Source organism: Spermophilus citellus (genome assembly GCF_964194105.1).
Source record: "Spermophilus citellus genome assembly, chromosome: 9".
NCBI classification, from domain to species: Eukaryota; Metazoa; Chordata; class Mammalia; order Rodentia; family Sciuridae; genus Spermophilus; species Spermophilus citellus.
The window spans coordinates 64,951,599-64,966,596 of NC_138191.1; the positions used below are offsets into that span (position 1 = coordinate 64,951,599).

A 14,998-nucleotide genomic window follows, 5' to 3' on the forward strand; every position below is an offset into this window, starting at 1 on the left:
CTCTATCTCAATGACTCTTAAATTTGGTCTTTTTATGCTATGTGATATTTCTTGGGTTTTCTGCTTGTGGTTTCTTATCATTTTTGCTGTGCTTGTCTACATTCTTTTCAAGATGATATACTTTGTCTTTGTGGTCTGATGTCCTATCTTCTAAGTTGTATACTCTGCTGGTGATGCTCTCATTTGTGTTTTTAATTTGGTTCATTATTTCTTTCATTTCAAGGATTTCTGTTAAAATACACACACACACACACACACACACACACACGCATATATATATATATATATATATATATATATATATATATATATATATCCTCAATCTCCCTGTAGAGGTTATCTTTTGCTTCTTGGATTTGTTTATGTAGCTCATTGTCAAAGTGATCTTTCACTGTCTGTATTTGTTGTCTAATGTCTTTTTCAAGATTCCAAAATATCTGAATTATGTAAATCCTGAAATCTTTCTCTGTCATTTTTTTCTGCTGTTTTTGATAATTCTTCTAATGATGCATTGTCTTCAATTGTTTGTGGTATTTTCTTCCCTTGACTTTTCATGTTGCTGGTATTTCTTTCCTGCTCTGTGGGACTGGAGTGTTATTCTTTTTACCCTATAGATTTGTAGTGCTCTTGTATATTCCAAGATCCCTTCTTTGTGGGGAAGAACAATGTTGACAGTTCCCAATATCAACAATACATCACTTATGTGTAAATTACTGCTATTAAGACTTTTATAGTCTCAATGTCTAGTAATGTTAGATTCAATTATATTTTAAAATATAATCAGTAGTTTCATAGAAGATGTACACTTTCTTCTGGTGGTGGACAGAGAACTGGAGGTCAGGTATCTGACATTATGTTAAGGGCGAAAGATGTGAGGGCAATGGATTAATAAAACTTAAGAAATTTGGAGGAGAACTCTAATCAAGAAGGTTAGCAGCAGGGGAATAGACAGGAGGTAATTTAGGGGAGACAAGTATGTGGGAGGACAGTAGAATGCATAAAAACAAACACATATATGTGTTTAGAAAATTACAAGAAGTAAAAATAGTAAAAATTAGGAGGTTTAAAGAGAAAGAGAGGGAGGAAGAAAAATAAAAAGGAAGCAAAAAAGAGAAAAGAGAGAGAGAGAAATAAAAAAGAGGGGTGGCTTATGCAATTCCTTTATATTATATTATTATGGTCACTCAGTTCTATTTCATGCAAAGTTCTTGGTTGTGGGGTTGTGGGGACCAGAGAAGGAGGGGTAGGGGAGAAAGAAAGAGGATAAAATGGAAGAGAAGAAAACAAAAAACAAAACAAACAAACAACAAAATACTCTCAGAGTTCCCTTTTCTTCTCTTTTCTTTCAGTAGGTGGAGTTGTCTATTCCAAACTTGGTTCTCTGACCTCAGGGTGGTGTAGGTAACCAGTGTGAGAAGACTAAAGCTCTTCCTGTCTTATCTGGGCTTCCCTAATCTTGGTCTCTCTGAGTTGCTCCTAAGGTTTTAGCCCCCTTCTCTCTATTGCTTATCAGGTCTCAGCTGGGGGACCTCACTCCCTCCACCTTAGAATCGCACCAGGTGGGCAGCTTCCTGGTGGCACTGCTCTCCTGTTCACCTGAGAGCTGATTTTGTGCTGATCGTTTCTATACTGAGTTATTGCAGCTGGAGGAGGGGATTTGGAACCCAGGTACCTGTTCAGTCACAGATCCGGCTGGTAACCACACCCACCAAAGATGGTGAGAAAGGTCGAGTCAGTCCTTTTCCCAGTTGGGGTGTCTGGTGAGGTGGGGGGAGCTGGGATGTCCTTGTGCTGTGCCTAGAATGTGGTCTGGGGACCTGCGTGAGAGCAGAGCATCCTCTGGAGTTCTGCCACTCCGCCGAGGTGCTGACTTGGTGTCTCTGCTCCCCCACTTGAGAGTGGCACCTGTGCTCAAACTGTGGGCTTTGGGACCAGAGCCTGGAGTCTCACCTGAACACAGAGTTTCTGAGTTCTGTTTGGTGTTCACAGCTCTGGTGGATTCTGCGAAAATCCGCTGGATGGAGTCCTGTCACATGCGCTGAGATGTTGTGTTTCCTCAAGGCAAGACCTGGAGGAGGAGAAGCCACCTGATAGCTTTCACTGATTCAGGCACAGAGAAGCTAGAAACAGGATCTCCTCTACTCTGCCACCTTAGATCCCAGTCAACCGATTTCTGACAGAGATGCCAAAGTAATTCCGTGGTCTTTCAATAAATGGTGCTGAAATAACAGATATCCATAATGTGAGGGATGAACCTCACACCTTATTTCAGTCAACTCTAAAATGAACAGGAACCACACACCTAAACATACAACCTAACACTATCCATCCTTGAATTCAAGGTTATATAGGGCAGCTGCCTATTTTAATAAATAAAGAATGTTTTAGGAACACAGCCATGTTGATGTATTGTGTATAATTGCTTTTAAGGATTATGAAGTATAATGGTAGTAGAGATAAAAGACTGTACAGGTGTTGATAATTTTTGAAACTGAGGTTGTATACACAGAGTTCAAATACTCTTGGGCCTACTTTCATGACTGTTTGAAATTTCCCATGATAAAAACTTGTTTTTCTTTTTTTAGTCTACCTTCAGATCTACTCTGGGCTATCTCAATATCATCCCCATAAGCTCCATCACTCTCCTTCCCATTTCTCTCCAGCAAGGCTCAACCAATCCTAGAGTCCCCTGAATATCCTGTGGAAGCCAGCCATTCATTCTAACATGCTAAGCACAGATGTGACATCATGGTGGTACTGAATGAATATTAGAGAAATATATTGTAAGTAAAATTATGGAAGGTTCTGTCTGCATACACCCTGAAGTTGAAACTGAACTTACCCTTCCCTAACACTTCTATAAACATGTTAATTAGTTCCTACCTCTTCCTTTCAAAGGAAGACTATGGGACTAGACTGTAGTTCAGTGGTAGAGTGCTTGCCTAGCATGCCTGAAGCCCTGGTTCAATATGTAACACCACAACAAATAAAATAAAAAGGAAGACTGTGACATTTGAAAACTTTCTCAGCAATACATCCTGAAACTTTCTTCAAGAAAAATAAAACTCTTATCAAGGGAGGCATTATTGCTGAATATCTGCTCTATGAGCAAGGTGGCTCATTTCCTTATCACGTAATAATAAAGACAATTAATAAAACACATACCACTTTCCACAGAAAAGACCAGAATGTGCTCCCAACCTTTATCAATCCCCTGGATTCTTTACACACATGAATTATCTTTATGTGTGTGGCTCATCACCATGATGAAAGTGAGTGGGAAATTAAAAAGAAACAGCAAACCAACTACTCTTCAGAGCTATTGTCTGTGACTTGTTGTCTCAAATCAAGTGGTTCTGGCTTGATTTGAGACACCTGCACATTCTGGCCATCTACAGAGCTTTCTTTCAGATTCCTCAATGGCTCAGAGCACATGGCTGCACTGTCAAAGCAGTGAGATCCTGGTAGACATTAGAGATAACCAGCAATTCTGTGCAGAAAGCCTCCCCACTTCTGTGCTTATTAAAGTTACCTTTCACTTTCAAGCTCACACAAAAATATCACTTCATTCCCTCCATTGAAAATAATCATTCCTTTGGCTCTAGTATTTGTTATTGTATTCTGCCACTCATTAAATGGAAAGGTTCTACAGGGAGTCTGTCTAGCATAAAGTGAGACCCTGCTAAATTTTCAGAGTGAATGGTGAATAAATTATGATGGACGAGCATCAGAATTCTTCCAGAATCCCTTCTGGGAATCATCTTTGTTCAATGGTAGTACTAACCCCCTGGGACCAAGAGCAGTTGTAAAGGCCCACATTCCTAGGTCAAGGACTTTTGCAGGTGGGAGGTGAAGGGGATGATAATTGAGAAGTTGTTCTATTTTCGGGAGGTGGAGTGGGCTGGTGTTACCCTACGTTCACTGAATAGTGATTCCTCAACTCAGCTAAACTTCAATATCCTGCCAACTTGGGGGCTGAAACTTTTCTACCTGGGCCCATCGGGCTTTCTTCAAATTCAGTCTGAAAGGTTTTATCAAAATCATGAGACCAGAGCTATAGGTATTGTCAACCTAATGAGGCTTAAGTGTCACTGTTCCTCACTTGCACAGTTCTAACAATGAAGTAGCATTTCTAAGTTGGCATTTCTGGCAAACTGCTTAAAGAACTCACTGCAGGGAAAAGGATCTAAATCTCAAAGACACACATGTATAATGTGCTGTGATTTATTTACTCATCCTAAATACTCACCTTCACATCTAATTTTGAATTATTTTTCATGAAGAGGGAGACCCTACACCCAAACTCAATAAGGAGGTGAAGTGAACCCAAAGAAGAAAAGAACAAAACTGATATAGAACAAAAGCTGCCTGCTGTTTAGAAATGGTCTTGGAATATTCACAAAACACCTAACACTCCTCCCTTCCCCCAAAAGATCCAAAGAATTCAGTGGATGTCAAAGATCCAAATGACTCAGTGTGGAACCCTATCCTTGGTCTCTAAGGCAGGGACAGTAGTGAAAAAGTGAAATAAACCAGCACCTGTCTGACTCAAAGAAAAGGACAGTCCTGGTCCACTTGGTTTCCTCAGAAGGGGGGCGACCTTTGGAACACCAGATTTTTAGCACCCACAGGGTCTTGGGGTATCCTGGCCACATACTCACAGGGACATACTCTCCTTGTAGCAGTTGGGATCTCCCAGCTTATCAATTCCAATTTACACCCTAACTTTGTGTGCTAAGGTCATGGTTGAAAAATGGTGAATGGAAACAGAAGGGACAGTAATAAGGAAAGGACAGAGAAGAGGTAGGATAGAGAGGCAACAGAGGGGGCACTCAGAAATAAAGGCAAGGAGAGTGTCCCTGCACCTTTAGACCCCTCTCCCCTCCCCAAAGTAGTCGTCAACCAAGGCCTAGATGAGGTGAAGTGGGTAAAGAAAAAGTAAAAAGGGAACAGCACTTGTTAGTTTCTTTACCTAGGTACTCATCAGAATGAAATTTCAGGAAATGTCACAACACTTACAAAAAGATCCCAGTGGGAAAGACGATTGTGAAGACCCGAAAACCAAGAAGGAAAAGTCAAGTTAACCCGTGAGTATCCTGAGTATCACGAGTATCAGCTCTGGTCCGCAGCTGCCTCAGCGACGTCCTCCTGCTCCAACTGCTCACTGATCACCAAGGACCACAGTGTTCCGGTTCCCATAGTGCCCGCTCCTGAAGTCTAGCGCTTGTGGGCGCCCATCCCAAGGTTCCATCCTCCCAGAAGACCCCGCCCCGCCCGCAGCCGCCTCCCCTCTGGGACCACCGCATGACCCTGTGGCCGCCCTGACCCTGGATGACAATTGGTCAGCAGCCATCTCTGCAGTCCCAAGCCCAATGCAGCGCCAGAGCGACCACCGCCATCCCACACTCATCCCCGCGCTTCCTCCAGTCTCCAGGACTCAATCTCCCGCCAAATGCATGGCAAGAGAGGGCCAGAGCTCCCTGCCTCCATCCCCACGCATGGCCCTTGGATGCCCTATCAAGCCACCTCCAAGACTACCCTGTCCACATAAGCCCCTCCCCGCCATGCACTGCCAAGTCCCCCAGAGACCAGCCACTGGCCAGAGCTGGAGGGGGGGGGGTGTGTGTGGAACCAGGGCCAGGGCAGATGAGGGCGGTTGTGGATCACAGGCTATCCGCTGTGAAGCGCACTGATCCAGTCCCCCAGAGGCAGGTGGATACCCTAGAGAATAAGCCTGACATATATTTCTTGGAGCCCCTGCTGCCAGCAGTGCTGAGGCCAGCAAAGGAAGCAGACCATTACCAAGGAGGATGAGCGAGGGGAAAGGAGACCTTGGAGCATTGTGCCCAGGAGGCCCAGGAAGGGCACTCAACCTGCTGTTCAGAAGAAAACGACCGGCCATCGTGACTTGAATAGCACTTTCACCCGATTCGTCCTCAGAGCTTGCTGCCAGCACTGACCCTGCAGAGTGGGGCTGCAGTCTGCAGAAGCTACAGAAGTGCATGGAGGGGGGGGGGGGCTCTGGCCATTGGCAGATTGGATCCCTTGTCTCAGTGACAGTCTGCCAATGGCTTTTTCCTTCACCTAGTCAAGACTGATGGTGACACAGAGGGGAGGTTATGTGTTGGTCCAAGAAGCTCTGGCACCCCCTATAAGGAGCTCTGGGTTGCCTGAGGCCAGATTCTGACTCTGATGTGGGAGACATAGAAGAAGTGGAACAGGATTTCATTGGCGAGGACCCTGCCGTCAACCCAAGCAGGAGAACAGACCAGGACTGGGAAAAGGCGTTGGCAGCTTCCTCCCTGGCCTAGGTGGCAGAGTACATAGGTCCCAAGCTCTTCAAGGAGCCCAGTAGAAAGTCCAACAAGCCCATCATCCACAAGGCCATCTCCCACCGCTGGGAAGGTGAAGGAGCCTCACAAGAACTCCATATTGGAGGAGCTGGAGAAGTGTGACGCCAATCACTACTTCATCCTATTTCGTGACACAGGCTGCCAGTTCAGGGCGCTGTACTGCTACTACCCGGACACCAAGGAGATCTGCAAGCTCACGGGCCCAGGGCCCAGGAGAACCACCAAGAAGATGATCGACAAGCTGTACAAATACAGCTCGGGCCGGAAACAGTTCAACCTGATCCAGCCAAGACCATGTCTGTCAGCGTGGACACCCTCTGCATCCATAACCACTGTGGCAGCCCAAGTGGCCCACAGTGCCAAAGAAAAACCAGACTCTTAAGTGACCCCAGTACAGCCAGGTGTCTGAGGACGCCATCGGGATCCATAGTTACTGTTTCCTCTACTGGGGTATGAAGCGTGCAGAGACACTGACCTTTTTCAGAGGCATTTAGACCACAACAGGAAGCCCTCTCTCACCTCCTTACACGCACAGGGTATGCCAAGAGGGCCAGAGGGGGCCTCATCACTGCTCCAAAGATCCAATCATCGCACCTGACCTTGCCACATTGGCCCCCCTTGACCTTCATTGGATGAAATTTTCCCCAGAATTTTTTGTTCTCCAATAAAAGCCCTATCCCTAGCATTCTCTCTCTCTCTCTCTCTCCCCCCCCCCCTTTTCAGGAAAACCTCACTGCCCCCTGGGGATCTTGAGGCTGAGGGTTCAAGGAGCCATCCCAGAGCTGGTTTAAAGGTAAAATGGTGTCTGTGTCTTTAAACTCCCTGAGGATTTTCCCAAGTGACCAAACTGTTCACACCATCTGCACTAGCCCTGGACTAAATAGCACCACAAACTCTTCTTGCAATCATACAATGAGAAAGGGCTGACTCTTATGTAGATCAACTAGGAGTTCCTTTGAGTTTGTTGAGATGAAAAGTGCTTAGAACAGTAACTCACCTAATAAATTCTCAGTACACTTCACCATCACCTGGTTAAGATTAACATTTCTTATTGTCTACTATATATCCTGAGATAGTGGAACTGTGTGCCTTTCCAGTGGTCTGATGGCTTTCCATTGGCCCTGTTCATAGCCCATGGTCCTCATCCCTGCCACCTGCTCCTTCTCCCACATCCTTGGGCAGTGGTTTGCAGACAGGGGCCCACCAGCATCATTTGCAGGTCATCATCTCATTTGACCTCCTTCTTCACCTGAGGCTGCTGGCCTCTCTTCCCTGGTTCCCAGGCACTGCTCATGTGATTTGTTCTCCTGGGCCCTTCTCCACATTGATAGAAGGGAGCTGAGCCATTGTGGTTGGATGGTAAACAGCAGAACATAGTTACAGTCCTGCAGAACTTCTAGCACCATGAAGAGTGCAGGCTCTGCAGCCAGCTGCCTGGGTGCTGGCTCAGCTCCTGCTCCAGTTCTGCCCTGGGCAAGTCCACTGCACTAGCTCTACCTGCCTTCCTCTGTCAAGACTGATTCCTATGTGGAGATATGTTGGCATGTGGTCTTAATGATCTACTAAGGAACAGGCTTAGAATTACTTGGTATGTAATAAGCAGTCAAAATTAAAAATTTTAACTTATCTTTTTTAATATTCCTCATTAGGAGCCCTAGATCTTGGGATAGTAAAATTAATGGAAGCTAGCTGGGTTCAAATTCTGACTGAATGACTCATTGGGAGCACATTATTGAACTAAAATCAGCCTGTTAGGCTATAGGATTAATACTACCTACTTCATAACACAGAGTTGTTACAGAAGTAAATAAAATAAATGGAATTAAGCACTTTGTATAATACCCAGCATGTAATAAATAGGAATTACTAAACTTCAGTGCAGTAGTTTTTAGACCTTATGATTACTGATACCAGATTTAAGATCAAAGATATCATATAGGACCCTATTTTCATATATCAATTGGAATTTAGCTCTACTAGTATCTAGAACTGCAGTAGCAAGAAGTAGTTTTTTAAATCAGTGTTTATGAACTCTTACAACAAAAATATATCAGAGAAAATTGAGTGAAATATAGTTAAAAAAGTATATTCACATATGTATATTCACTAAAGGCAGACCACAGTCAAAAAAAGTTAGAAAATTCCTTATGAATTTCAAAAGTCTAGTTTGACTCCTGTGGAGCAGTTAGTCAAGAAAGAACTTTCACTGTGTTAACACACCCCTCACTTGGCTTTGTTTCATGGAAGAATTTCCAGTCTGTTATTTTAATGCTGTGCTATTATGCATTAGATGAACTAGTTTTCCTGGTTGTTTTTCTATTTGTAACATTCAATTGATAATCAACCCAGATTTGTATACAAGAGTTGGGACTTTTAAACTCATTACAATGCTTTTTTGTATATACACAGCAAAGAGGCTACTTTCCAAATGATGTTATTTTGCCAACATCATGAATGAGATGCTGCTGATTTGACTGGCTTGTTAAGAAGGTCCTTTTTTTTTTTTTTTTTTTTTTGGTTTCAGGATGTCCTCTTGTAGGTCACAATTTGCTAAGTGTTTTTTTTTTAACATGTATGGTGTTTAATTTTATTGAATATTCTTTAACACATCCACAATACCAGTATCTTGATGTGATGCTTCCTCTTTATCAGTGTTGTCCAATAGACCTTTCTGCCATGACAGAAATGTACAGTATCTGCACTGCACTGTCAGGTATGATAGCCACCAGCCCATGTGGTTACTAAGCTCTTGAAATAAGTGGTGGTACTGAGATACTGAAATTTGATTTTGTAGAATTTTAATTAATTTAAATAGTCATACGAGGGTTTTGGTTCCTGTATTGAATGACTATTATGTAGGTTAGCAGAAGACATTTTAATTGGTGTTCATTATAATTTTCTTTTCCTGATCTTTTTCCTTACCTGCCTTCCTTTCTTTGATCCTTCCTTCCTTCCATTCCTTTTTCCTCCCTCTCTCCCTCACTTTTCCCTTTCTCTCCTCCTTCCTTCCTTCCTTCCTTCCTTCCTTCCTTCCTTCCTTCCTTCCTTCTCTCTAGCACTGGAGCTCAATCCCAGAGCCTCAGCATGCAAGGAAAGTGCTCTACCACTGAAACACATCCCAGCCTTCAGGACAGTTTTCAATTAAAGTCTCCTGAAAGAAAGCTGGGTGCACAAATATGATAATTACAATTTCAGAAATGGGAGTCCATGCCTTGATCCCAGAGGCTTGGGAGTGTGAGGCAGGAGGATCATGAACTCAAAGCCAGTCTCAATAAATTAGTGAGATCCTGTCTGAAACTATAAGGGAGGAAGGGAGAGAGGAAAAGGATAGAAGAAGGATCTATGGACCTGATCAATGCACAGTATATGCATGTATGGAAATATCATGGTAAATTCCATTAACTTGTACAATTAATATATGCCATTGTTCATGATTTTAAAATCCCCCAAAAAGAGAATTCCTCTTGGCACACAGATTGAGATCTAATGAATTATCAGTTCCACTGAAGTAGCATGGCTATGATCTTCTAACAAATAATAGGAAATACCTAGTAGAGAACACTAGTTATCAAGCTCCTGGTTGGGACAAAGACTTTAATTTATTTTTGTTGTAGAAAGAATCAGGCTATAGAAATAAATGGAGCAAATTCAGAGCTTTCAAAGATCCTCCACTTTATATCAGGTCAAAGGTGATATGTGCAGTTCAGATGGATCTAATTTTGATCTCTTTGATGGTTGTGCCAAGAGTCCTAAAAAGACCAATGGGCTAAAACACTATTCAACTGGGACACAGTAAGACCACCCTGTAATCTCAACAAACCTTAATCCATCACCCTGGGGAACACTGTATACTCTGAATTCTATCAATATACAAGGTGCGGGAGTCTCAGAGATTTACAGACTTCAGGAGGATGCAGGTATACATGAGGAGTTAGTGAAACATGCACCTTTTGAGTTTCCCTTTGAAATCATGTCCATGCTTAACATGTTGGTACTTCCCTTCCTGAGGAACCAGGGCACTGTCTGTCAGGCACTGCCAGGCCCTGCCCAGGCTCACCTTTAGCGTATGGTCCAGATTCCTTTCCAACCTTCTCAGAAGGTTCTCCATTTTCCTGTCCAACTTCTTCTCCAGCTGAGCAATGTGTTCTTTTAAGCTTCCCTTTTGTGCTTCCATCTTTTCCTGCTGCCCTTGCCGTCGCTGTCTTAACAGCTCCTGTTCCTTCTCAGCTGCCTCCCTCTTGAGCCGCTCAACTGTTCCACAAAAGTTTTAGGGAGGGAAAAAACACAAAAACAGTCAGGTCTGAGCTCTACTATCCTAGCTTCACAAACCAAACTTATTTCAGAAAAAGCAAGAGGGATATCTGAATCCTCCCTTTAGCCATGATAGCCACAGTATGTTTCCAAATGTGATGAAAAACTTATTTGCTGGCCTCCCCTGTTGCTCTCAGATTTAGCAGAGCATGTGCTGTCCACAGCAGGAAGAATCTTCTGGTTTCAGGAAGGTTTTCCTGTCCAGTCAGTCAGTCTATGCAGGAACCTCCCCACTCTCTGAGAGCTGTGACCTCCCCTGTACCTGCTATGGCCTTCTTTTGAGCAGTGAGGGCTTTATCTGACTGCAGGATGGATTTTTCTACAGCAAACTGTGACTGCAGGAAGCTCTGAAGGACCTCGTTTGCCTGGGGAACCAAGAAGGAACAAAAACATTTTAGGCATCAAAGATCTAGTCTTCTGATAAGGAAGTTATTATTCAATAGACCACAAAACGGACTTTATTTTGCACCATTCTTAGTTAGGATCCCATAGAGATTCCTGTCCTTCTAAGGACACAACAAAAGTCCGTGCTCTGGTGAGACATGAAAACCCTCTACAGCAGACTCCTCTCCCCTGAGTGCTGCCCACCAGCCACCCCAGTCATATGTAAGAGCAGTTCTACAAACACGTACCCTCTCCATTGTTTGTGGTATGTGCACATCCTTTTTCTGGATCTTTTCTAGCCTTCCTTAACTAGCATCATATCTACAGTTTGTTTGACTTGTGTCTTCCACCTCCTATACTAGAAAGCTTTTCTAGGCTGCCTTCTGAGTTTCTTTTCAGCTTTGTTGAGATTAACAAATAAAAATTGTATACTTTGAAGTTATATAACATGATGTTTGATATATGACTGCATTGTTGAATGGTTCCTACAATCAAGCCAGTTTTCATGCTGATCACATCACACAGTTACATTTTCCATTGTCATGAGAATGCACAAGGCCTACTATCTTAGTAACATTAAGGTACACAATAGAGTATTTTAACTACAGTCACATTTGTACATCAGGTGGGCAGCACTTACTCATCTATACCTGCATGTTTATATATTTTACCAATATCTCCCTTCCCCTCTCTCAGGCCCTGCTAATCACTATTCTACTTTAACTGAACACTGTGTTAATATGAGCTTAATGGCTTTTTGCTCCTTTTGTTGATTGGCGCCACTGAACATGAACCATGCAGCATTTATCTTTCTGTGGCTGACTTATTTCATATAGTGCAGTGTCCCTAGGTTAATCCATGTTGTCGTCATTGACAGTACTTTTCTTTAAGACTGAATGATATTCTATCACATATATGATGTGTATAGTTGTATTACTTAGTATTCATAACTGCATGGTACTACCATAAAAACAGACACATACACCAGTGGATCAGAATAGAGAGCCAGGAAAGAATGAAATTGAACCATTATCTTATGCCTTCTATGAAATGAACTAAAAGTTTATTAAATATTTAAACATAAGACCTGAAACTATAAAACTCCTAGAAGAAATCTTAGGGGGGAAACCTTGACATTTGCCTTTACAAAGATTTCTTGTATTTAAAACCAAAAGACAGGCAACAAAAACAAAAAGTAAAATAAATGTGACTGCAACAAACTAAAGTTTCAGCACAGCCTGGAAACCACTAACCAAATGAAAAAGACAATGTATAGAAGGGGAGAAAATATTTGTAAGCCATATATCTGATAAGGGGTAATATACAAAGCATATTAGAAAATCATAACTCAACAGTAAAAAAAATAAATAACCTGATTACAAAATGTACAATGTATAGAAGGGGAGAAAATATTTGTAAGCCATATATCTGATAAGGGGTAATATACAAAGCATATTAGAAAATCATAACTCAACAGTAAAAAAAATAAATAACCTGATTACAAAATGGGCAAAGGACCTGAATAAACATTTTTCAAAGAAGAAATTCAAATGTTAATCAGATATTTGTAAAAGTGCTCAACATCACTAATACCAGTGAAACACAAATGAAAACTACAATGAGATCTTAGTACATCTGTGAGGAAGCCTATTATCAATTAGTCAAAGACAAGAGATGTTGCTGAGGATGTGGGAAAAAGGGAACCTTGTAGAATAGCTGGAAGAATCTGAAGGGGTGCACTAGGAGTATCCCCCTATCCCCCCACCTTAAAAATAAATTCTGAGTTTAAAATGGCTGCCCCATGAGCTCTGTCACTGGCAGGCTGTTATGATCTTAGGTCACGTATTAGGCCTTCTATGCACTACTTTTCTTAAGGGTATTAATATGGAAGATAGTAATATGTACTTTGTGTATTCTGAGAATTAAATAGGTAATGTAAGGAAATCACCAGAACCTGTACCTGGTGTAGGAAGAGAATGTTCAATGTTTCCTAACAACTACGTCCATCATCATTCTCTGCTACTATGAGTACACACCAGTTACCGTTAACTTATAATAAACTTATCACTTCATATACCATTGACTATTATTTGTCCAACTGAAATATGTTAAACCTCACAAGAACAAAGTCATTTCTTTCATATTGTACCTTCTGTGTTTTAGCAGAAAAAAATTAAAACCGCTTTTTTAATAAGTAAAAGAAATGGTTGGTTTCACCTGAATTCCTGGTTCTAAACCCTCTCTGGGAAGAACTGTTTCTGGTTTACTTAAGAGGATCTAACTAACAGGGGATATAAAATTATATAAATGTCAACATATAGCCATTCTCTGCTTTTGTTTCACAAATAATGGTGGCAGCTTAGTTTTAGAAGGAGCAGCACAGACCCTCTGACCACATACTGGCCCTCTCCCCTCCCCTTACTCCTCACCTTCACTCCTTTCCTGGACCCTAGATTGTACTGAAGTTCTACCTTCTTCTTTGCTTCTAAGTAGAGCCTATGGCCTCCAGGAACAGAGAAGGCTCCTCTTGAGATGCTTTGCATCAGGGGCTCTGAAAGCTGCTTCAGCCGAGCCTCGCAGCAGTTGACAGATACCTCTTCATTCTGCAGCAGGAGAGCTTTTTTTTTTCTCTCTCTATGGTGTCCTGGAAGGGAAATGTAGGGAAGTAAAATACAAAGAAGTTGTTAGAAGGAAGGCCCAACTGGTATCCCCTCAGAAAAAGCAGTCTGACCGCCTCAAAGAGAACTGGAACATAGAAGGAGTCAGGAGACATGCTTCAGTCCCAGGTCTGGCCAATTCAGTGTGTGACTCTGAAAAATCTCTTACCTCAATGTCAGTCTCAATATATGTGAAATGATGGAGTTGGAAGACATAAACTCTATAGTTTATTTAGTAATAGTATGATTAACAGCAACCGAAACCCTAACAATCACTAATAAAATGTTTAATGTTTAATTCTGGTTGAAGTAAAATTCCCCTCAGAGAATGCGGGTTGCTACAGATGAAAATATATTCATGGCACACCTACCCACCAGAAACAAGTTAAGTATATTCTGAGCAGAGTTTTGACTGCTTTGCAAGTTCTTTCCGTGACAGTTTCAGTGTGTGAGGATATAAGAATAGGTGCATTTGTTTGTCTGTTTCTATTTGGAAGTTACAATCCAGCTGGATTTTCCTCAATATGCAATAAGAGAATTTTGTCAAATTAAGATCTGTACTAAATGGTCTGAAAGAAAAACTTTCAGTGAAGGTGCATCTGATCAGCCAAACTAAGTTGTCACCTGAGAGTTCTCTCCACTTCCTGCCTTGTCCCCGGGTCTGTGAATATGATGGTTAGTAATCCTATGGTTACAATATGTGGCATTACACAGGATGAATATAATAAATGAACAGTACCCTATTGAACCTAACCACATCTGCACATTAGAACAGTTTTTTCCAGCTGTGGCAGAAGGGAAAACAGAGAGACTAGAAAGGAAGGAAAGATGGGATGCATCACTGGTATGTTGAAGATGAAAAGGGTACCCAGGTGTCCAGATGAGAACTAAGCCCATTTTATATCTTGTTTTCAGCTTGTGAGGCACTGAGTAGAACCCCCACATACCCTATGCTGGGATCTAACCTTACTGTGAGCTAATGAATGCATGCTATTTTAGGCTGTTGAGTACATGATCATTTGTTTTGCAGCAATAGAAAACAAAGTGTCATCTTTTAGATAAAGAGAGCACTTGTAGCCTGCAGAGTCTTGTTACCCACAAAAATCTAGGTTATTTCTGAGATAAGAAGGATACAAACCCTGGAATAAAAATGTGAGGCCTAGGGGTTTGGGATGTGGCTCAGTGGTGGAGTGGTGTTTAAGGCCCTGGATTTCATCCTTGGCACCACACACACACACAAAAAGACTATCAACCTTATTCCAGGACAAGATCAGGAAAGGTATAAGCTAAGGT

The 14,998-nt window shown here is 42.1% G+C and overlaps 1 pseudogene across 1 annotated transcript in view; it reads right to left on the minus strand.

Moving 5' to 3' along the window:
• LOC308655522 (guanylate-binding protein 6-like) overlaps positions 1-14,998 on the minus strand; it is a 28,397-nt pseudogene that overhangs the window by 2,845 nt on the left and 10,554 nt on the right. The window contains exons 10-13 of the transcript XR_014024292.1: positions 13,478-13,692; positions 10,891-11,029; positions 10,442-10,604; positions 1,951-2,068 (exon numbers count right to left, since the gene is read on the minus strand). The product of XR_014024292.1 is annotated as a guanylate-binding protein 6-like (transcript). The remainder of the gene's footprint in view (positions 1-1,950; positions 2,069-10,441; positions 10,605-10,890; positions 11,030-13,477; positions 13,693-14,998) is intronic.